The following is a 24,141-nucleotide window of genomic DNA, read 5'->3' as shown; positions in this document are numbered from 1 at the left end:
ATTTAATTTTGAGAAAGTTGTATGTAGGTTTTTGTGGTACTTGCATGAAAACATTAATTCTTAAAAAATTTTGTTATTTTTATTTTTTCCCAAGAAAAAGGCTATAACATTAAGTAAATCTAAACATTAAGGGGTCCCTGTGAAGCCTCATGCTAAGCCTCAGCTCTAGTGAACTTAAAGTCACATCTCACACATCCTCTAGCTGCTTCTGAAAAGAATGAGGGCCCTTTAGTGAGTGAGTTTTGATATTCTCACTGGGTCTCACCATCACACACTGTTTCCTGACTCCATTAGATCAACCATAGTTTATGTGGTCAGTAGTCTGTGTGTCTGGAGAAGGCGATGGCAACCCACTCCAGTACTCTTGCCTGGAAAATTCTGTGGATGGAGGAGCCTGGTAGGCTGCAGTCCACGGGGTCGCTAAGAGTCAGACATGACTGAGCGACTTCATTTTCACTTTTCACTTGCATGCATTGGAGAAGGAAATGGTGACCCACTCCAGTGTTCTTGCCTGGAGAATCCCAGGGACGGGGGAGCCTGGTGGGCTGCCGTCTATGGGGTCGCACAGAGTCAGACACGACTGAAGCGACTTAGCAGCAGCAGCAGCAGTCTCTGTGTCAAAGTCACTCAGTCTTGTGTGACTCTTTGTGACCCCATGGACTGTAGCCTGCCAGATCCCTCTGTCCATGGAATTCTTCAGGCAGGAATACTGGAGTGGGTTGCAATTTCCTTCTCCAGGGGATCTTCCCAATCCAGGGATTGAAACTGGGTCTCCTGCATTGCAGGAAGATTCTTTACTATCTGAGCAATTTATGCAGCAATAAAAAAATCCCTATGGTGGCATGTCACTCTTCCACTTTAGAACAAAAACTCCATCATCATCGTTGGTGTGCAGAGTTGAGATGTGTTTGTGTTCGTTTGCAGTTCTGAAAAGAATGAGGAGGCTGGTAGATGACGTGGCAAATTGGTAATCTGTTTCTCAGTTACTAAGTGTGTATTTTGTGTCCAACATTGTACTAAAAGGAGAGAAACCTCAAATCTGATAAGGTCCTCAAGGAGATCGCAACACAGTTGGGGATTTAAGATATACACACAAGAACTTTTAGGCAGGAAGTAGCAGACATCAGGTAGGGCGTGGAATGGTGTCTCCTGGCTTAGCATATTGCATAGCTGCATGCCTAGGTCTTAGCCAACCTTCTCCACCCCTGACTCTTGACTGCAGGTCCTCCATGATCCTGAATCTCCACTAACTGATGAGAAATCTTTTGTCCTTTTTGCTTCCAAAGCACCGTACTCTACTACTGGATGTTCTGAAAGCTGGAGAGGTCATTACTCCATCCACTCAGAATGGCTATTAGTAAGAAGACAACAAATAACAAGTATTGATGAGAATGTGAATAAAAGGGAATCCTTATGCACTGTTGGCAGGAATTCGAATTGGTGCAGCCAACATGGAAAATGATATGGAGATTGCTCAAAAATTGAAACATGGAACCACAATATGATCCAAGAATTCCACTTCTAGTATTTGTCTGAAGGAAATGAAAACACTAACTTGAAAAGATATAGGTGTACCCTCATGTTCACTGTAACATTATTTATAATAGCCAAGATATGGAAACAACTTGTATCCATCAATGGATGAATGGATAAAGAAAATGTGATTTATATATTGTTCAGCTATAAATCTGCCTGCAATGCAGGAGACCCCGGTTCGATTCCTGGGTTGGGAAGATCTGCTGGAGAAGGGATAGGCTACCCACTCCAGTATTCTTGGGCTTCCCTTTTAGCTCAGCTGGTTAAGAATCTGCCTGCAATGTGGGAGATCTGGGTTCGATCCCCTGGAGAAGGGAAGGGCTACCCACTCCGGTATTCTGACCTGGAGAATTCCATGGACAGAATAGTATATATGTATAGTCCATGGGGTCACAAAGAGTCAGACACCACTGAGCGACTTTCACTTTCACTTTTTCACTTTCAGCCATGAATATGAATGAAATATTGCCATTTGTGATAACACCATGAGGGCATTATGCTAAGTGGAATAAGTCAGACGGAGAAAAACAGCGTATAATTTCACTTATATGTGGAATCTAAAAAATAATTAAAAACTGAACTCTTAGATACAGAGGACTTACTGGTGGGTGGCAGAGGCAGGAGGTAGAAGGAGTGCAAAATGAATGAAGGTGGTCAAAAGGTACAAACTTCCAGAATAAGTCCCATCAAAGTAATGTCTAACATGGTGACTATAATTAATAATACTATATTGTATATTTGAACATTGCTATGAGGGTAGATTTAAGTTCTCATCACAAGAAAAAAATTTTTTGTAATTGTGTGTGGTAATAGATGTTAATTAGATATTGTGATGATCATTTAGAAATATATACAAATATTGAATCATTACATTGTATACCTGAAACTAATGTAATATTATATGTCTGTTAAAACAAAGAAGAAGGAAATGAACAGCTAAAAGTACACTGGAGAAGTATTTTAGCAGAAATGACTACAAGAGTGGTTCATGGTTGTTTCTGCCCATTTCCTTTCTTGAGGTAAGGAGAATTTATAAGCTGTGAACTTTGTATGCTCTGCATAAACTGTTATAAAAGTTTCAGATGTGTATTGAATTTAGTTTTTTTTTTTTTTTCACTACCAAAGAGTCCAAAGGGAGTGGAGAAGTTAACCAGAAAGTTTTATTTCAAAAGCAACTTTTACTAATTAAAATGTCGTTAGCAGTGGTTCAGTGTATAAAGTTAATTTCTTTAATCTAGCTATTTGTCATTTATAGACCCCAGCTTTTAACCTGAGTATCAACTCTGCTTTTCCTTTAGTTCCACATCGTCAAGGTTAGAGGCAAGCGTGGACTTTTTCCTCTCTGACTTGTGCTTATACAATAACTCCTTTCAATCTGCTTTATGTACATTTACACATATGAAAAGAAGTAAAAATATATTACAGAGGCTCTAATCTTATATATTAACTGTGTGAAAATTCAATTTTCTGCTCATCAAAATATTTGCCCTTTTAATTATCATTAACCTCTCTTGTTCTTCTTGTACTGTGCTCCTGAATTACCTTCCTACCTGCTATAAAATTCTATGAAAGTTTTCATAATGTGTTAAGAAAATATTACTCTGGATCCAGACATCCAAATCTTTTTTTAAAAAGCAATTTATCATCAAAATTAAAAAAAAAATTTTTTGTGCTTCAAAGGACACTACTAAGAAGATAATCCAAAAGGAAAAAAATATTTGCAAATCATATATCTGATAAGGGTCTTATATCTAAAATACAAAGAGCTCTTATACTCAATAAAAAAGAGGCAAAGAAGCCAATTAAAAATGGGCAGAGTTCAATAGACATTTCCCCAAAGAAGATATAAGCACAGGAAAGGTGTTCAACATTATTAGACACTAGGGAAATGCAAATCAAAAATCACAACCTACCACTAGGATGGAGGGTTTCCCTGATGGCTCGGCAAGTAAAGAATCTACCTGCAGTGCAGGAGACATAGGAGATTCAGGTTTGATCCCTGGGTCGGGAAGATCCCCTGGAGGAGGAAATGCCTTCCTACTTCAGTGTTCTTGCCTGGGAAATTCCATGGACAGAGGAGCCTGGTGGGCTATAGTCCATGGGGTCACAAAGAGTCAGACTTGACTGATCACTAGTGCTCACCACTAGCATGGATGGTTGTAATAAAAAAAGACAGACAATAGTGTTGGTGCTTATGAGATTGTAAAATGGTGCAGCCATTGGGAAATCAGACTGGCAGTACCTTGAGTGGTTAAACATGGAGTCTCTATATGAACTAGCAGTTCCTCTCCTGGGTATATACCCAAGAGAATTGAAAAATGTGGCCACATAAAACTTGTATACAAATGTTTGTAATAGCTTTATTCATAGTAGTCAAAAAGTGGAAATAACCCAAATGTCTATCAACTAATGAGTGGATTGAAAAAATGTAGTATTAAGTATACAATGGAATATTATTGGGTCATGCTATGGAATGAATATTTCTGTCTCCCCTGATCCACTATTGAAGCCATTACCCTCAGTGTGATAATATGAAGAGGCGGAGAATTTGAGATGTAATTAGGTTTAGATGAACTCATGAGAGTAGACCCCCCATAATAGGATTGGCATCCTTATAAGAACAGGAAAAGACACTAGACGGTCTTCTCTCTGCATTGTGAGGATCCAGTGAAAAGTCTGCAAGTCAGCGAGAGGGCCCTCACTAAAGACCAAATCTTCAAATCTGCCAACACCCTATTCTTGGACTTCGTAGGCTTCATAGATATGAGAAATAAATGTTCTTTAAATCTAAATATTTTGTTATAGCTATGTGAAACAACTAAGGTCAAGAAAAGGGATGAAGTACTGATATACACCGTTGTTGTTCAGTCATTAGGTTGCGTCCAATTCTCTGAGGCCCCGTGGACTGCAGCATGCCAGGCTCCTCCGTCCTCCTCTCTCTCCTGGAGTTTGCTCCTGTCCATTCCTGTCCATTAAGGTGGCGATGCTATCTAACCGTCTCATCCTCTGACGCACCCTTCTCCTTTTGCCATCAATCTTTCCCAACATTAGAGTCTTTTCCAGTGAGGTGGCTCTTCTCATCAGATGAGCAAAGTATTGGAACTTCAGCTTCAGCATCAGTCCTTTAATGAATATTTAGGGTTGATTTCCTTTAGAATTGACTGGTTTGATCTTCTTGCTGTCCAAGGGACCCTCAAGTCTTCTCTTACACCACAACTTGAAAGCATCACATCTTTGTACTCAGCCTTCTTTATGGTCTAACTCACAATCTGTACGTGACTACTGAAAAAACGATAGCTTTGACTATACGGACCTTTGTCAGCAAAGCGATGTCTCTGCTTTTTAATATGCTGTCTAGGACTGTCATAGCTATCCTTCCAAGGAGCAGTATTAGTTGCTCAGCTGTGTCTGACTCTTTGCGACCCTATGGAATGTAGCCCGTCAGGCTCCCCTGTCCATGGAATTCTCCAGGCAAGAATACTGGAGTGGCTTGCTCCTCCCTTCTCCAGAGGATTTTCCTGACCCAGGTATAAAACCTGGGTTTCCTGCATGGCAGGCAGACTCTTTACTGTCTGGGCCATCAGGGAAACCCAAGTGTCTTTTAATTTCACGGCTGCAGGTACCATGTGCAGCGATTTTGGAGCCCAGGAAAATAAAGTCTGTCACGGTTTCCATTTCTCCCCATCTATTTGCCATGAAATCATGGGACTGGATGCCATCATCTTAGTTTTTTGAATGCTGAATTTCAAGCCAGCTTTTTCACTCTCCTCTTTCACCCTAATCAAGAGGCTCTTTAGTTCCTCCTCGCTTTCTGCCATTAGGATGGTGTCATCTTGTTACGTTAGGTTATTGATATTTCTCCCAGCACTTTTGATTCCAATTTATGATTGATTCAGTTCAGCATTTCACATGATGCATCCTGAATATAAGTTAAATAACCAGGGTAACAATATAGCCTTGTACTCCTTTCCCAATTTTTAACCAGTCAGTTGTTCCATGTCCAGTTCTAAGTGTTGCTTCTTGACTCACATGTAAGTTTCTCAGGAGACTAATAAGGTTGTCTGGTATTCCCATCTCTTTAAGAATTTTCTTTTGTTGTGATTCACACAGTCAAAGGATTTAGCATAGTAAATGAAGCAGAACATTTTTCTGGAACTCCTTTGCTTATTGCATGATCCAATTAGTGTTGGAATTTGATCTCTGGTTCCTCTGAGTTTTCTAAACCCAGTTTGTAAATCTGGAAGTTCTTGGTTCACATATTGCTGAAGCCTGGCTTGAAGGATTTTGAACATAACCTTGCTAGCAGATTCATGGTACAGGTGGAAAAACCTTGAAAACACTTTATTAAGTGAAAGAAGCCAGACACAAAGCCCAACAACCCCCCCCCCCCAAAAAAAAAAGGAAAAGAGAGGAAGAGAAAAGAAAAAAAGAGCAGAGAGGGAACAGATCCATTAGAGTCACCTCAAATCAGCTAATAGAGATGTAATTGGCTTTGCCAGTCTGCCCCATTTCTGCCATAGGAGAGGGTTAGAAAATTTGTCTGAGCAAACACTACATGTCTGCCTCTCATAGGTTGGGTCAGTGGCATCTGCTTAAGACATGAACCAGAAAAAATTTCAGTAAACACAGGCTTAAACTGGTATAGTAATACCTGAATGTTGGAGTATTGATTTTAAAAAAAGATACAACAGGCTGTCTTTATTAATTAATTAATTTTTAGCAAGAAGGAGTCCAAGGAATTAGACTTAATCAAATACACGGTTGGTTCTTGGACAATATGGGGGTAGGGGTGTGGACCCTCTATTCACTCAAAAACATAAGTTATAGTGAGCGCTTTGTAGTTCCTTTATATATGTGGTTCTTCCACATATGTGATTGCATATCTACAAATTCAATCAACTACAGAATGTGTAGAACTGTAGCATTTACTGTTGAAAAAATCCATATATAAGTGGACCTGCACAGTTCAAACCCTTGTTGTTCAAGGGTCAACTGTACTAGCTTCTCAGCTATAAAAACACTTGCAGCAAAAACCAATTTTCTTTCAGTGTGGTTGGTAGCATTTCCTGATTACTGGCATTCCTAGTCCCATGAATAAATAATGGCAAGTGTCATGAGGCCACTTAAATTAAAAAAATATATATATTTCTTTTACTGTGGTAACATATAGCATGAAATTTACATTTTAGCCATTTTAAGTGTTCTAATCAGTGGCATTAAATCCATTCACATTGTTGTGTATGAGGCTCCTTTCTGAAATATATCGTTTACTTGGTCATTTTTTCCTTCAAAATATAAAAGTGACACTCAAAATCTCTACAGGTCCAGTTAAGTGAGGTCAGTATTCTTACTCACTTAAGGGAACTCTGACATCAATAAGATAATGCTGAATTACCTCATCTACTACTTCTTAGGTAAGTAAAGTCTAAATTGGCGAAGTCTGGATGAAAAAAAGATTTCAGGTTCCAAGGATCTGTCATAACCAACATCAAGGGAAAAGTCTTTCTTTGAGATTTCGCCTTGATTCCATTGTACTTAGGCCTCTTTGTGTCATAGCTGTTAAATTCTTTTACTAAATCTGGGCAAATATAACTATAAACTCCTTTACTTCCATAGCTGTTTCCAGGGATTGCTCTAGAGGAATTCCTACTTCTTGGCCTCTCAGCAATTGCTGGATGAAATACAGTACAGCTTTCCTTGTGATTGGAATGTGCCTACTTCAGCTGCCAATCACATGTCCTATAGCCAGAGAAAGGGCGGGAGTGACTCCATCTCAATACCAGTCATGGTCAGTTTTCCTTCTTGTTTTGATGCTCAGCATGTTGTTAATGCAAGCATAGCCTGCGTGGCTCTATATGAGCCATGAAGCACTCAAACAGTATTTCAGTAGTATATTTTATTTTCAGGAGCATTAAGTGGAGATTTAATCAGAAGAAAGTAATGACCTTCAAGTTATACTTTAAGTATTGAGACAATATTTTCTCCATAAACCTTTCCACTAGGTAACAATCTTAAACCATACCATGGTGGACTGGCCACTTTATGAAGCATGTGGCTTTTTCTTTTACTTCATTCTTTTTCACCTCTAATTTTGTTTATTTAGGCTCTCTTTTTTTCTTAGTAAGTCTGGCTGAAGGCTTATCAATGTTGTTTATATTTTCATAAAACCAGTTCTTAGTTTCACTGATATTTTTTATTGTGTGTTTTTTGGGAGCTTTATTTTATTTATTTCTGCTCTGAACTATATTGTTTCCTTCCTTAAGTTTGGGCCTTTTCCAAATCTGTCAGATGGAAAGTTAGGTTGTTTATTTTAGGTTTTTCATGTTTCTTGTGGTAGGCCTATTTTGCTATAAACTTTCTTCTTAGAACTGTTTTTGCTGTATCCTATAGATTTTGAAAAGTTTAACTTCTGTTTTCATTCATCTCAAGGTATTTTTTGATTTCCTCTTTCATTTCTTTGCTGATTCATTTTATTAGTAACATGATTAATCTCTACATGTTTATGTTTTTTTCCATTTTTCTTCCTGTAATTGATTTCTAGTTTCATACTGCTGTGGTTGGAAATGATATTTAATATAATTTCAGTTTTTTAAACTTATTGAGACTTGTGGCCACCATGTTATCTATCCTGGAGAAAATTCCATGTGCACTTGAAAAAAGTGTGTATTCTGGGTTTTTGTTTGTTTGATGGCATGTTCTCCATGCGTGCTCCATGCATGCTCAGTCCATGTTTGACTCTTTGTGACCCTATGGACTGTAGCCCTCCAGGCTCCTCTGTCCATGGGATTCCCCAGGCAAGAATACTGGAGTGGGTTGCCATGCTGTCCTCCTGGGGATCTTCCCAACCCAAGGATCAAACCCATAAGAGATTCCCATAAGAATCTCTTAAGTCTCCTGCATTGGCAGGCAGGTTCTTGACCACTAGCGACACTTGGGAAGCTTCAGATATCTATTAAGTCTATGTGGTGTAATGTGTAATTAAAGCCACTACTTCCTTATTTTTTTTCACTACTTCCTTATTAATGCCTTATTAAAGCCACTACTTCCTTTCATCTAAACAGATGGCCTGTCCATTGATCTAAGTGGTATATGCAAGTATCCTACTATTATTGTATTACTATCAATTTCTTCCTTTATGTCTGCTAGTATTTGCTTTACATATTTAGATGCTCTGATATTAAAGGGGTTAGACCTGGTAGACAGAGTACCTAAAGAACTATGGACGGAAATTTGTAATATTGTACAGGAGGCAGTGACCAAAACTATCCTAAAGAAAAAGAAATGCAAGAAGGCAAAGTGGCTATCTGAAGAGGCTTTACAAATAGCTGAAAAAATAGAGAGAGCAAAAGATGTGGGAAGAAGGGAAAGATACACCCAACTGAATGCAAAGAAAAGAGAGAGGAGAAAGCCTTCTTAAATGAACAATGCAAAGAAATAGAGGAAAACAATAGAATGGGAAAGACTAGAGATCTCTTTAAGAAAATTGGAGATATCATGGGAAATTTTCTTGTAAGGATGGGCACCATAAAAGACAGAAACAGTGAGGACCTAACAGAAGCAGAAGAGATTAGGAAGAGGTGGCAAGAATACACAGAAGAACTGTACAAAAAGGATCTTAATGACCTGGATAACCATGATGGTGTGGTCACTCATCATGGTTTCATTGATCTTTTAGAGCCAGATATCCTGGAGTGTGAAATCAAGTGGGCCTTAGGAAGCATCACTGTGAACAAAGCTAGTGAAAGTGATGGAATTCCAGCTGAGCTATTTCAAATCCTAAAAGATGATGCTGTTAAAGTGCTGCCCTCCATATGTCAGCAAATTTGGAAAACTCAGCAGTGGCCGCAGGACTGGAAAAGGTCAGGTTTCATTCCAATCCCAAAGAAGGACAATGCCATGGAATGTTGAAACTGCTGTACAGTTGCACTCATTTCACATGCCAGCAAGGTTATGCTCAAAATCTTTCAAGTTAGGCTTCAGCAGTACATGAACTGAGAACGTCTAGATATGCAAACTGGGTTTAGAAAAGGCAGAGGAACCAGAGATTAAATTGCCAACATTTTTTGGATCATGGAGAAAACAAAGGAGTTCCAGAAAAACATCTATTTCTGCTTCATTGACTATGCTAAAGCCTTTGACTGTGTGGATCACAGCAAACTGTGGAAAATTCTTCAAGAGATGGGAATACCAGACCACCTTACGTGTCTCCTGAGAAACCTGTATGTGGGTCAAGAAGCAATATTTAGATCTAGACATGGAACAACTGACTAGGTCAAATTGGGAAAGGAGTACAGCAAGGCTGTGTATTGTCACCCTGCTTATTTAACTTCTATTCAGAGTATGCCATGTGAAATACTGGGCTGGGTGAATCACAAGCTGGAATCAAGATTGCCAGAAGAAATATCAATAACCTCAGATATGCAGATGATACCACTCTAACGGTGGAAAGTGAAGGACTAAGGATCTTCTTGATGAGGGTAAAACAGGAGAGTGAAAAAGCTGGCTTAAAACTCAACATTAAAAAGACTAAGATCATGGCATCTGATCCTATCTCTCCATGACAAATAGAAAGGGAAAGAGTGAAAGAAGTGATAGATTTTATTTTCCTAGGCTCCAAAATTACTAAGTTCAGTGACTGTAGCCATGAAATTAAAAGACCCTACTCCTTGGCAGGAAAGCTATGACAAACCTAGATAATTCATCACTTTGCTGAGACATCAATTTGCTGAGCCATCAATTTGCTGACAAAGTTCCATATAGTCAAAGCTATGGTTTTTCCAGTAGTCATGTACAGATGTGAAAGTTGAACCATAAAGAAGACTGAGGGTCGAAGAATGGATGCTTTCGAATTGTGATGCTGGAGAAGGCTCTTGACTTAGACTGAAGATTCCTTGGACTGCAAGGAGATAAAACCAGTCAACCCTAAATAAAATCAAACTTGAATGTTCATCAGAAGGACTGATGCTGAAGATCCAACACTTTTGCCACCTGATGTCAAGAGCCAACTCATTGGAAAGAACCTTAATGCTGGGAAAAATTGAAGGCAGAAGGAGAAGGGGTTGCCAGAAGATGAGATGGTTAGATAGCATCATCGACTCAATGGACATGAATTTGAGCAAACTCTGGAGGATAGTTGAGGACAGAGGAGCCTAGTGTGCTACAGTCCGTGGGTTAGCAAAGAGTTGGACACGACTTAGCACCTAAACAGCAACAACATATTAAATGCATATATATTTATAAATGCTATATTCTTTTCTTGTATTGACCCCTTAATCATTATATAATTCTCATGTTTGTCTTTTGTACAGAATTGTTTTTTCTTGTATGAGTACTGCTATACCAGCTGTCTTTCCATTTCCATTTGCATGGGTTATTTTTTTTTCTATCCCTTTACTTTCAGTCTTCTGTTCTTCCTTAATGAGTAGATGTCTTAATTCCTTGTTCCTCCCAGTTAAAGCTATAGTTCTCATAGCCTTCATTCACACTGAGTGAAAATGATGTCAATACTTTATGGTATTACTCTTCCAAGGGAATTTACATTTTCTAAATTGAAGGTGTAATGGCTTTGTATTGTAAGTGTATAATTATTTTCACAATGAGAAAAGATTTTTCAAAAATAAATAGTTTTTGTTTTGAAATTTTTATCGACATTCAAAGTTTTGAGAAATATTATGCAGTGATTTGATATACATTAGAACTTTAGAGAGAGAATAGAACTCTTGGGAGAAAAGAGAAGCTGTCTATTGGTTTACACAGGGTGGCATCTGACATTCTTCTTTCCTCTTTTATTTTGGAAGTGGCAAAAAGTGATTGCTTTTTCACTTTGGGTCTGAAGGATTTATTGTGTGTTGGTAAGTCTTCCGCCTGCTCATAAGGGAGTTATACTAATAGTAACCATAGCCTCATAATATTAGTGTTTGATTTGATTCTGGGGAGAATTAACCAGGTCCCTTTCCACAATCAAACATCAAGCAATAGCATTTGAAGTAGTTGCCCGTCTGTGAGCAAAACTGGCCATAAATTCCATCTACTCCACAGACCACCCACCCAGATAACTCTGGTAGGGCACTTACGTACACAGGGAACCACCGCTGAGAGACGTGAACTCAGAATTAGGGAGGTCAGGGTCGTCAGCTGCTGGCAGGCTTTGGCAAAAGCATCAGTTGTCATTTCCCAACTATGAGAATTTGCCTTGTGTCCAGAGCCCACATCAAACACATTGCTGCCATTGAGCAGGTTGTCTGCCATAGTGTTTCCCTGAAATGTTTTGTTGCACTTCTCTGATGCACATAAATAGAGTGAAAATCCTGCTTTTCTTTTTTCAGAGATTGAAATGTAAAGATTATAAAGGGCAGGTGTGATCATAGCAGCAGCTCTTAAAAAAAATTCTATAGCTTAAACCAAATAATTTTCTTCCCTTGAGTAAACGGCCTAGCGTTGTAAGTTTCTGAAAAGCCTGTATCACGAGAACACCAGAAATACCTGAACCCAGATGAATCCTGCCACCAAGCATGTTGAGACATATGCATCGTTATATGACAGGGACACAAAACTGATGTTGGAATTTGGTCTTAAGTTAGTTGTTTGTTTTCTTATTTATTCCCCTGTTATTTATCAATGAGTCAGAGTATCTTAATTCTTTCTTTTTCCCAGTTAAAGTTAATTCTCTCTTCTGTTATTCTTAATTGGAAATTGTGACACTTCCTGTCTTCCTTTCAAATGGGAAAATTGGTGAAAATATTTTGTAAACTGTGATGTGTTGTTATTTTTTAAACTTCCATGATTTATAAGGTTTTTAAAATTGTATTTGGCACTATTTACAGAAAGGATTTTTTCAGTGCTTAGTGACTATGTTTCTGGTAGTATTTCATCCAGAAGATGTCCCTGTCCAGGGCATATGTCTATAAGAAGCAAATTATTCCGTCTGCTTGCATTGCTGCATGCTTTGAAGGACGGGCTCTATAGCTACCAGCAGAAGTTAGAGCTCAATCTGCGATTCAAATAATGCCAAAGGCACTTCTGCTTAGATAATTATATGAAGCCAGATGGGATTAATTAGGGGCACTATATACTCAAAACTGAAGCATCAGTTTTGGATCCAGCCCTGTGGCTCCCTGGCGCCACTATTAATCTCAGAATCTTAGGTAGCGATAGTAGAGTCCAGACTCACCACCACCAGAGAGGTTTGAGGAGAGTCTGAAGAGCCTTGCTTTCTCCCTGCTACTGTTTTTCTACCCACGTTTGCAAAGGAGTTGGCTCAGTGAGGAACAGAGCAGGGGGAAGCCCTGTCCTGAAGGCTGGCAATGTGAAAGGGCCAATTTTTCTGCATGGTGATCAGCTTGGGGTGGCAGCTGCTCCTATAACCAGTTATGAAGTTTTGAGAGTTTTGCCCAGGTTTTCGCCCCAGATTTGTGGGAGACCTAGTCCTCTGATCCAGCCTGAGGTCTTGAGAGGTAGGACCTGTATGGAATGGGCTGAAGCCAAACCAGGAATCTGGGGAAAGAAGAAGTTTATGTTCTTGTTAAAGTCGATGTTGACCTGGGATGCAAAGAAATGTCTGAATCCTGCAGTCCAAGCAGCAAAGTGATGTAAAAGGTTAACATCAGAGAATGGGAAAGAAGGAATAAGCTAAGCAGACCCCAGAAAGTCCTTCTGAAGCAATAATGCATCCCTCCCTTCAGTGCCTTTTGGCCTGAAAGGTGACTGATGTGAAAGCAGTGTTCCCTTTCCCTTAGGTTTTCCTTGCCTGTAGCTCCTTACATCTGGATCATTGGGTCTGGGACCTTGTTGAGCTATGTGAGGACTTAGAAACCCCGTCTTTTCTTTTTCACTCTCACCAGGTGATACTTGATGCACCTGTCTGGGGAGTTTTCCTTACGTAAAGGTCTGAAATTAAACAATGCTTGCTCCTTGGAAGAAAAGTTATGACCAACTTGGACAGCATATTAGAAAGCAGAGACATTACTTTGCCAACAAAGTCTGTCTGGTCAAAGCTATGGTTTTTCCAGTAGTCATGTATGGATGTGAGAGTTGGACTATAAAGAAAGCTGAGCACTGAAGAATTGATGCTTTTGAACTGTGGTGTTGGAGAAGACTCTTGAGAGTCCCTTGGACTGCAAGGAGATCCAACCAGTCCACCCTAAAGGAAATCAGTCCTGAATATTCATTGGAAGGACTGATGCTGAAGCTGAAATTCTAATACTTTGGCCACCTGATGTGAAGAACTGACTCATTGGAAAAGACCCTGATGCTGGGAAAGATTGAAGGTGGAAGGAGAAGGGCATGACAGAGGATGAGATGGTTGGACGGCATCACTGACTCAATGGCCATGAGTTTGAGTAAACTCTGAGAGTTGGTGATGAACAGGGAGGCCTGGCGTGCTGCAGTCCGTGGGGTCACAGAGAGTCGGACATGACTGAGCAACTGAACTGAAAGGTCTAGACATCAAGCTTTAGGAGTAGAAAACTCCCATGAAAATATCATACCAGATTTGTACCTTAAATAATTGTTTCTAAAGACAAATGCACACGTACTTGTTCACATGTGCAATCATAATAAATTAGTTAATGAGGAGGAAGAAGTTAATGTAGCTGGGCTGTAACCCAGTTTGCCCCAAGCTACCAAGGGTGCTCCACTTTGGACGAGGGGAGAGAAGGCAGGTTACCCAACTAATTGCCTAGACAATGTAATTCTGGACCTCCAGGTAAATAGGCTAATGACCTCTGCTAACAGGAGTACTTTTAAGCAAGATATCCTTGAAAACTGATATGAAAGCTAGGGTATAAAACAGAGCTGTATCATGAATAAAATTTTCCGTTACTGTGTGAGATAACCCCATATATCCTCCATTGGCAAGCTCATCTATCACTCTGGGCCAGAGAGTAAGTACTCATCATAAGAAGAAAGAGAAACCACCTCAGTGTTCCCAAATCCTCTCTGCTTTGTCTGAGCCCCCTGATTACCTGACTCTTTTACATGATTATGGAAACTTGATACTGGGTAGGATTTTGGTTTGTGTGAGTCTGATCCTTTGTAATAGCTGAAGCACTAAAAAAAATAGAGCAAAGAAAATGGTTCCAAGTACATGTGCCTGTCTTCTAAGATCCACTTTCTATACTTAGCTTTTGTTAAAAATTTTAATTTATGGGGAAGAATAAAAAAGGAAAGAAAAGAGAAAAAATTTCAATCAGGTTGTTTAAGTATTCAGTGGATTATTTTTTCTATTTTTTATTGTGATAAATATATATAACTTAAAATTTACTATGTTAATTTTTTTCACTTAAAAATTTATTTAGTTTTAATTGAAGGATAAGTGCTTTACAATATCGGTTTCATCTCTGCCATACATCAACATGAATTAGCCATGTGAAGTCACTCAGTCGTGTCCGACTCTTTGTGACTCCATGGACTGTAGCCCACTAGGCTTCTTCATCCATGGGATTTTCCAGGCAAGAATACTGGAGTGGGTTGCCATTTCCTTCTCCAGGGGATCTTCCCCATCCAGGGATTGAACCCAGGTCTCCTGCGTTGAAGGCAGACACTTTACCCTCTGAGCCACCAGGGAAGTCCCAATTAGCCATAGGTGTATATAAATCCCCTCTCTCTTTTTTTTTAATTTTAAATTTATTTATTTTTGATTGAAGGCTAATTGCTTTGCAGAATTGTGTCGGTTTCTGCCAAACATCAACATGAATCAGCTATAAGTATATGTATGTTCTGTCCCTTTTGCACCTCCCTCCCCACCCCATCCCTCTAGGCCGTTAACAGAGCCCCAGTTTGAGTTCCCTAAGTTATATGGCAGATTTTCTTTGGCTCTCTGTTCTACATATGGTAGTGTGTATGCTTCTAACCATGTTAGTTTTTAAGTGTACAATCCCGTGGCATTAAATACATTCATTCACACTGTTGTGCAACCATCATCACCATCCATTTTCAGAACTTTTTCATCACCCCTGACAGAAACTCTATTGCCATGAAGTAATTACTCCCCAACACCCCTCTCCTAGCATCTGGTAGCTCCTATTCTATGTATTGTCTCCATGAATTTACCCACTCTAGGTACCTCACATATGTGGGGTTGTCTTTGTCCTTTTGTATCCAACTTATTTCATTCAGCATAATATTTGCAAGGTTCCTCCATAGTGTAATATGTATCAGGATTTCATTCCTTTTCTAAAGGTCAGTGTTGTTCCATTGTACAGATATACCTCACCTTTGTCTATCCGTTAACCTGTTGATCGACCTTTGGGTTGGTTCCTCATTTTGGCTATTGTGAATAATGCTGCTATAAACATTCATGTATAATTATGTTTGAGTTCTTTTGGGTGTATACCTGGGAGTGGAATTGCTGGATCCTATGGTAATTCTATACTTCACTTTTTGAGGAGCTGCCATACTGTTTTCCACAGTGGCTAAGCCAACATGGCTACTTTCTTCACATGATCCTCCTCTAGTGTGTCTTACTCAGCTTTGACTGTTCATGCAGGTGAAGAGGGATTTGACCTATCTGGCCATTGTTCTGTTTGTTATTCTGTTCATTTTGGTATGGTTTACCCTCTAGAAAGTTAAAAAGATATATTTGTTTAAGGAAAGTGATTTCTATTTCCTAATATAATGATTATTTGTATTTCAAATGCAATATTCAGTATAATCGAGGAATTTATATCACTGATTGCTTAAGCCTTCATTGCCTTAAAAGTGCATGCAACATTCTGAATGTCAGAATTGTTTCCTTCATTATTGTTGTCTGTAAAAGCAGTATCTGTTCCTTTTAGGTTTTTAGGGCCTGTCTGCCTCTGTTGCTGCTGAAGCCCAAACGTTCAGACTGCAGTTGGCACTACAGGGAGGGGAAGCCAGGCTGGGGCCTGTTCTGCCTCCCGGTTGTTGATAAAGCTGTCAGCCAGGTTGCGGGGGCAGAATTCTGGCAAGACTAGTGTTCAGAATTTCTTAAGTTTAGCCAGCTGGCAGTGGATGTCATCCAGGAGATAAATATGACACCCTAACTCCCTGCTCCATAAAAATGCACACATACATCATAATATTTCATTTTGATTTTTCTATGATATACTGTGGGCTGCAAAAATCTCCAAGTAACATCAGTTAGCAGAAGCAGAGTACAATGTGACATCTGCTTAACTTTTTTCTTTTTTGGTAGAAAATCTGTTAAATTAGGCCTGTCTCTCTGGCACTTGACATGAGTTGCCAGTTTTATAAAATAAATTTGATGGAATTGGAAATAAAAATCTAGAATGCTCACTTGAAAAAGTAGGACCTTGGGTTGAAGTAAAAGTTTCTAAAGACATTGGTGATTTTAAGAGACTCTAAGTTGGTTTGTCAGCTATTCAAAGTACCATTCAAAGTGTGGTCCAAGGACCATCAGCATCACCATCACAGGGATCTTGTTCAAAAGGAAAAAAAGTCTTAGGCCCCTTCCTAGACCTGCAGGAAGTAGAATCTGCATTTTAAAAAGATCCCTAAATGATTTGTAAACACATTAAAATTTGAAAAGCGCTTGTCTAAAAGAGTAAGATTGATCCTGAAACAACACGGGGTATTAGAGTTGCTGAACTTCCGCACATTGAAAAGCCCCTTAGAGGCAATTCCAACGTATCCATGGTACTGTATTTGCTATTCAACCAATGGCAGATAGTGTAATATCGCAATTTTTCTACTGTAAAAAATCCAAGTATAAGTAGACCTGCTCAGTTCAAGCCCTGTTGTTCAAAGTTCAAGAAACTGTTTCTACTGAAATTTAGAGGAAGATTTCCTTTTCAGTCACAAGCTGTTTAAAATGCACAAGATGTTCCTTCTCCTCTTCCTATGTAATTGAGTACAAGAATATCCTAAGATGAATTTTTAAATACTCTGTCTTCATTAAGTGACTGTTAATTAAATTTTGGCAGTATCTTAATTGAAATACTATTTCCAAGGTCTTCACAATTTCTCTGTAATATGCTCTACGTCAGTTGTAACCATAAAGTGAGTTTTCAGGGATATGATCCATTTTGTGTCGGTTGGGGTAGATCATAAATGGATACACCTTTCTGGATTGTAGCCTGATTTCAGCTCTCACACAGCCTCTGGAGAGAGACTGAGGAAGATTATGCAACACGTTAATAGCTTATTGTAACATCTTCCTTCTTAACTAGTTTAACAAATACAAAGAGTTTCTTTTATTTAAAAATTTTAGGCTATATTATTTTTTAGGTTTCAATTTTAGATTTCCTGTATTCATTCATTTATGCACAAAACCTAGTGAATCCTAAAGGAAATCAACCCTGAATGTTCACTGGAAGGACTGATGCTGAAGCAGAAGCTCCAGTACTTTGGCCACCTGATGCAAAGAGCCAACTCACTGGAAAAGACCTTGATGCTGGGAAAGCTTGAAGGCAGAAGGAAGGGCAACAGAGGATGTGATGGTTGGATGGCATCGCTGACTCGAGGGACTTTGCTCCAATGAGTTTGAGCAAACTCCTGGAAACAGTGAAAGACAAGGAAGCCTGGCATGCTGCAGTCCATGTATTTGCAAAGAGTGGATGAGACTGAACGACTGAACAACATGGAACAAAATATTTATTAAGAGTTGGAAGACTTTTCCCCCCATTTTTAGATTTCAATACAAACACATTTGAGTGATATAAAAACTTAGCAAATTCACTGAGAATGAGACAATATATTTTATTTCTTGTCCTATTACTACTCAGCACTGGGTTTTCTATAGAATTGCTGTATGAAACAATCATACATTAAAACACACATATCAAACAAGGTAGTTTTTAATTTATCTCTTTTAAATTTGGAATGGGAGTTTGCATTTCACAATATTTAGAATTTTCACCATTAGGTACATGTACATGATTCATTGTGTTTAATATGAAACATGTTTCATTTTTATTCCACAGCTTCAATAAATAGCTCTGACATTAGAAGAAAAGTTTAAGTCCACGTGTAAAGTTTGGCAATCCTGGGGCTTGACTTTTCCAACTATTTTTCCCACTAAAAGTGTCTAAATATGTTGAGTTATTGAAATATCTTTGCTACTTCACCTTGGTAAGTGTCTCATGGTATGCTTTGCAGAGGGCAATTGCCACGTCTTTGGAAGAGATTATTATCTTATGAGGAAAGTATAGTTCTAATATGTACAGAGTTGCTTTGATGTTTAACTAGGAGATTGAAGGTGAAATTGAATACCATATTCTATCCTTTTTTTATAATGATCATCACATTTGTACAAAATTAAGAAATCTCAGATTATTTCATGTGTTGGCAGTACTGTATTGTAGCCCTAAACATGCACACATACAAATGTCCTTTTTAGAAATGAGGTCATTTGTGATGAACATTCTGGTCCCAAATTATTTCAGTGCTTGCTGACACGATTCACACTAGAAAAATCATTTGGCCACCATTACAGTTGTGTGTGAGCTGCTTGTTGTTAAGAAAATGTTCAGACATTAAGTTGTTACGGTTTTCAAGATGTTTTCATTGTTTTGTGCATTGGACAATCAGAGTCTGATGTGACTACAGTTCTTGTGTTTATAGAAGGGATTGTTCATAAATATCCCCAAGTAGAATACTGTGTTTTTGTTAGCTCTCACAACCTTTCCTAATATCTCTTTCCTGGAAAAAGTAAAGCAATCAGACAAGCATAAGTGAATTGCTCAGTTTCATGTTGTTAGACATTATAAGTTAGAAAACAAATTAAGGAGCTTGTAGTTCTTGCTATTTGTAAACTACTTGATGTTTACCATGTTGAAAGAGCCTGGAATGTAGCTGCTTCTAACATAGCGGGGCTCAGTGTTGAGAGTATGAGGAGGTCCCAAATATGAGGAGGCATGGAGAAAATCTGTGTCCCAGAACACACCTCGACACTTCTTGTGTCATCTCATTTTATATTTATGAGGATGAAATAAAATTCATAACCTCTTGGGTAATAATGAAACTACTGAGCACAAATTCCTTGTCTCTCCATAGTCTTGTGGTTTGCTGGGGTGGTTATAAAGGTGTGACGATGCATCAAACATGAGCTACCAGCGCTCAAGTGGTGTTCATCTCCATCTTGAGGTTGTTCAGCTCTACCCTTTGGCACATAAATATTGTCACCATGCCAAATTTTTGTATAAACACCCCAAAGTTTACTTTATTGTTCATTTCTCAGCAAAGGCACAATGTCAGCATGAGACACCTAGAGAATCAACAGGAATATTTTTGACTGTGTTTAAAAAATGGTTTCATAAGAGGATACACATTTCTGAATATGAATTCCAGAAGTGGAAAAACAACAGTTCTGGAAATCAAATACATACAGACAGTCAATAAGATATATTAGTATATCTTGTCCCTTTAGGAACACTGCCACTTTCCCCTCAAGTCCAACTCTTTAAAGTTAATATAGTTTAAAAATTGAATTTTGGGAAGGACTAGTTGACATTTGATAATTAAATATATATACACACACACACATATATATATATATATATGTGTGTGTGTGTGTGTGTGTGTGTATGTATATATATATAAAGTGAAGCAGGAAAAACCCCCAAGAAGGACAATCACATTGCTTTATTTCATGGACTAACAGCTGGGATGTTCATTTACTGTCTTTTTTTAGGCTAATAAAATTTATTCTAAAACAGCCTTCCAAATACCACTATGAAAGCCAAGAATATATAATTTTCTTCTGCTAGAAATCAAATGACTTCTTGCAATAATATTTTATGGAATCTGCTGATTATTTTACCATTTGGGCATAGAGATATAGTCTCAAGAGCTGTAGAAATTCAACCACACCAAATTAAAATCACTACTTCTTATGCTGTGTGGCTGAAAACATCTAACTTTAAATACATCTTCATTTTGTTGTTCACTAAAACCAAGGCACAATTATTTAGAAAGTGATCAGATGACAATTACCTGGTATTTTGCCTGACTCTGGGTGTTCATCATTTGCCCATATTAAAAACAATCAAACTGATTGTTCTTGAGCTCCAATATTCCCCTCATACCTCTTCATTTTTTCCTTAAAAGACTATTGGTGGAATGAGGGGAACATGCCAGGCCAGCCATTTATATCATATTAATTAGCCTGTCCAGAGTTTGATGGAGGATGAAAATACTAGATAAATTAAATGTGAAAGAGCTCTCCTTGGCGGTAACATGGAAATTAATATATTAACTTTTATGAATAAAGATATTTGGAATTTTTGTAAGATGAATCTGGTAAGTATAGATCTGGATTTTATTACTTTAATTTGAATTTTCATGATTACATGTGCAGATAGTCCCAATGAGAGTATCTGTCTGTCTTGATATTGTTGATTTTGGCATATGTCTTTTTATTAATTAAAACAATAACAATGATAATAATGAAAACTAATATTTATTTAGTGTGCTTACTATCATAGTAGCCAGTAACTATCATATTTTATGTAAATAAATTGAGTAATATCCTTAAGACACTTACAATAAGGGGGATAACAATGGTGGATATTATTATTATCCCCTTAGAAGAGGTGAGGAAACTGAGGCAAAGATAGGTTCAGTCATTCTCCCAAGGTTACACAACTAGTAAGGGATATAGTCAGAATTTAAATCTAGAACCTGTTCCCTTCACCATTACATAATATAGCCATCCACTCATGGGCAGAGCATGAGGTGTTAGCCCTGGCTGGTGTGAGTATTGTCCACTAGCACACTATAGAGATGCACAGTGGGCATTGGCAGGGGGATGCTAATAAGTAAGATAAATTTCCTGCATGATATTCTTGGAATGTAGATGATAGGAAATCATCAACACGGTCAATGGTGGCCTCAGCTTCCCTTGTCCGTCACACAGACTGTCAATTCATGACAGGTGAGTCATAGGTAGGCTCTCTGACTCATGGAATGAAAAGAAAGTGAATGTGTTAGTCACTCAGTCATGTCTGACTCTTTGTGACCCAGTGGACTGTAGCCCTCCAGGCTCCTCTGTTCATGGGATTCTCCAGGCAAGAATAATGGAATGGGTTGCCATTCCCTTCTCTAGGGTATCTTCCCAACCCGGGGATTGAACCCGGGTCTCCCGCATTGCAGGCAGAATCCTTACCCTCTGAGCCACCACTTATGGCATGTGCATAGATAATTCTGGTCCACACTGCCCTGGACAGTGTGCTAAAGATAAAGCACATGGACACCATGACACAGTTCCAGCCATTCTTCCCACTTTTGCTTGGCAAAGTCTCAGGAGGTTAGACCAAAGATTTTGAAATAAAAATTGTGAGAAGAATAGAATTGGTTTTGTCATTAATCATTTTGGCTCAGAGATTCACTTTTCTTTTGCCCACTTAGTAATTATTGGGTAGACTATGATATACATGAATTTAGAAACTTTCAAATTAAGAATGATGACCTTTCATTTAAGAACAATATTACTCCCCCACCCCAAACCCTTTTTTCTTGAGTTTGGCCTTCTTAGATTCAATTCAGCAAGTTATTGACCAAGATTCAGTAAAAGCAAAGCTCTGTGAAAAATGTCATGGGTATTTTGATAAGGATTGAATTAAATCTTTAAATTTCTTTGAGTTGTGTGGCCACTAAAAAACATTAATTTTTTCAACCCAAGAGCATGGGACATCTTTTCATTCTAGTTGCTGCTTAAGGTCAGTTAAATTTGAATATTTATTTTATGTTTACCAAGTCACATGTTTATATTTCTTTCTTGTCGAAGAAATTTGTTAGTTAAGGCAAAATGACTGTTTCTAGGCTTAAGTGATTTCATTGTTGAAGTATATAGACTTATTGTTTAAATAAATCAGTAAAATTTTTTTGCACAGTCTAAATACAGAATATTAAGGGTCTGAGATTTTTCACTTTTCAATTAATGTTGATATCTTCAATTCTGGGCTTCCTTTGTGGCTCAGCTGGTAAAGAATCTGCCTGCAATATGGAAGACCTGGGTTCGATCCCCGGGTTGGGAAGATCCCCTGGAGAAGGGAAAGGCTACCCATTCCAGTATTCTGGCCTGAAGAATTAATCTTCAGTTCATGTCCTATATTATAAGTGGTATATTCTGATTGTAGAGCACATGTCATAAAGTGGGATACTACCAGCAATGTCTGGCTTTAGGTCTCTTTCATTTAGGAGAGTGAGTGGTCTAGAGTTCTGTTTCTACATTCCTGAGAAGTGACCCTTGTAGATCAGGTGGAGGAGCTGGTGTCCAAAGATGATCTCCCAGTGAGCTGTGTTTCCTGGTATGTGTTCATCCTGTGTTGGTTTCTTATTACTTATTCAATAGCAAATTGCCACAGATTTTGTGGGTTAAACAACACAAATCTATTATCTTACATTTCTATAGGTGATAAGCCCAACATGGGTCTCACTGAGCCGAAATCAAAGTGTCAGCAGGACGGTGCTCCTTTTTGGAGGCTCTAGGGTGGAATCTGTTTTCTTGCCTTTTCCAGCTTCTAGAGGTCACCTTGGCTCATGGCTCCCTTCCTCCATCTGCAGGTAAGCAATGACAGGCCAAGTCCTTCTCCTACTGCCATTTCTCTGGTTCTCTGGAGGTGAGAGAGTTTCTTGAGTTTGAAGCACTCACATTTTAGATTCGGCACACCTGGATAATACAGGATAATCTCCTTATGTCAAGGCCCATATCCTTAATCACATCTGCAAAGTCCCTTGTGACATATTTACAGGTTCCAGGGATTAGAATATGGACACTGCTGAGGGCCATTTTCCTGTGTACCGTAATGACCTTATGTAAACCCCTTTCCTGAATCTTAGCTGTCCTTGGGACTCTGTCTTAAATATGAATGATGCTATGTGACTTTTGAGCCCTTAACACTTCTACCTGAGCCTCTTGCAATTCTAGTTCTTGGATACTCCCTGTTGGAACACAGCTACTATGCTGTGAGAAGCTCAAACTGATGGAGATACCATGTGCATATGCTCTGGTTGACAGTCTGAGCTGAGCTCCCCTTGACACCCAGTAACAAATACCAGGTATGTAAGTGAGTCTTCTTAAACATCTAGCTCCATCAAACCTTCATATGACTTCAGGTCCAGCTCATGTCTGGCTGCAAGTGCATGAGAGATGCCAAGTGACTCTTCCAGCTGAGCCCAGCAACTGTCCAAACATTGAGAGAGAATAAATTATTGTTTAAGGCCACTAGGTTTTGTTTTCAAGACTGCGTAACCAGAAAGTCAAGCTGGGATGAGGTTTCCATCCTTTGACAAATCAACTTTGGCCAGGGGTTAAGGTCATTGTATCTGTCAGGTATCTTAACTTCAAAGAGTAGAAATTAAATCTGGTTAATTTAAGCAGAGGAAACATTTCTCAGCTGCTTGCTTGGAAATTTCTGCAATTTGGTTTGGTTCTTCACTTTGGAATGTTTTGACAGTTATACTCTGGTGCTTTTCAATCTCTACTTCCAACTTAACAGCCCAATTTACAAATGAGATTGGGTGTCTTCTAGAATTGTTAATGAGGATTGGAAAACCAGGCTTGGAGTTATTGACCTAAATAAAGAGGTAAACTGGGGCAAGATCAAAATTGTCAAAAAAAGATGAGTTTATTCAGGAATAGCAGGCAGAAATGTAATTCAGGACAGGCAAACCATAATCTATAGG

The 24,141-nt window shown here is 38.6% G+C and overlaps 1 pseudogene; it reads right to left on the bottom strand.

The window, feature by feature from the left end:
* Positions 1-6,883: 6,883 nt before the first annotated feature.
* Positions 6,884-11,784, bottom strand: LOC122687389 (annotated as a pseudogene).
* Positions 11,785-24,141: the final 12,357 nt, after the last annotated feature.

Source organism: Cervus elaphus, chromosome 31 (assembly GCF_910594005.1).
Source record: "Cervus elaphus chromosome 31, mCerEla1.1, whole genome shotgun sequence".
In the NCBI taxonomy this organism is placed as follows: domain Eukaryota; kingdom Metazoa; phylum Chordata; class Mammalia; order Artiodactyla; family Cervidae; genus Cervus; species Cervus elaphus.
This window is presented reverse-complemented; position numbering and strand designations above follow the sequence as displayed.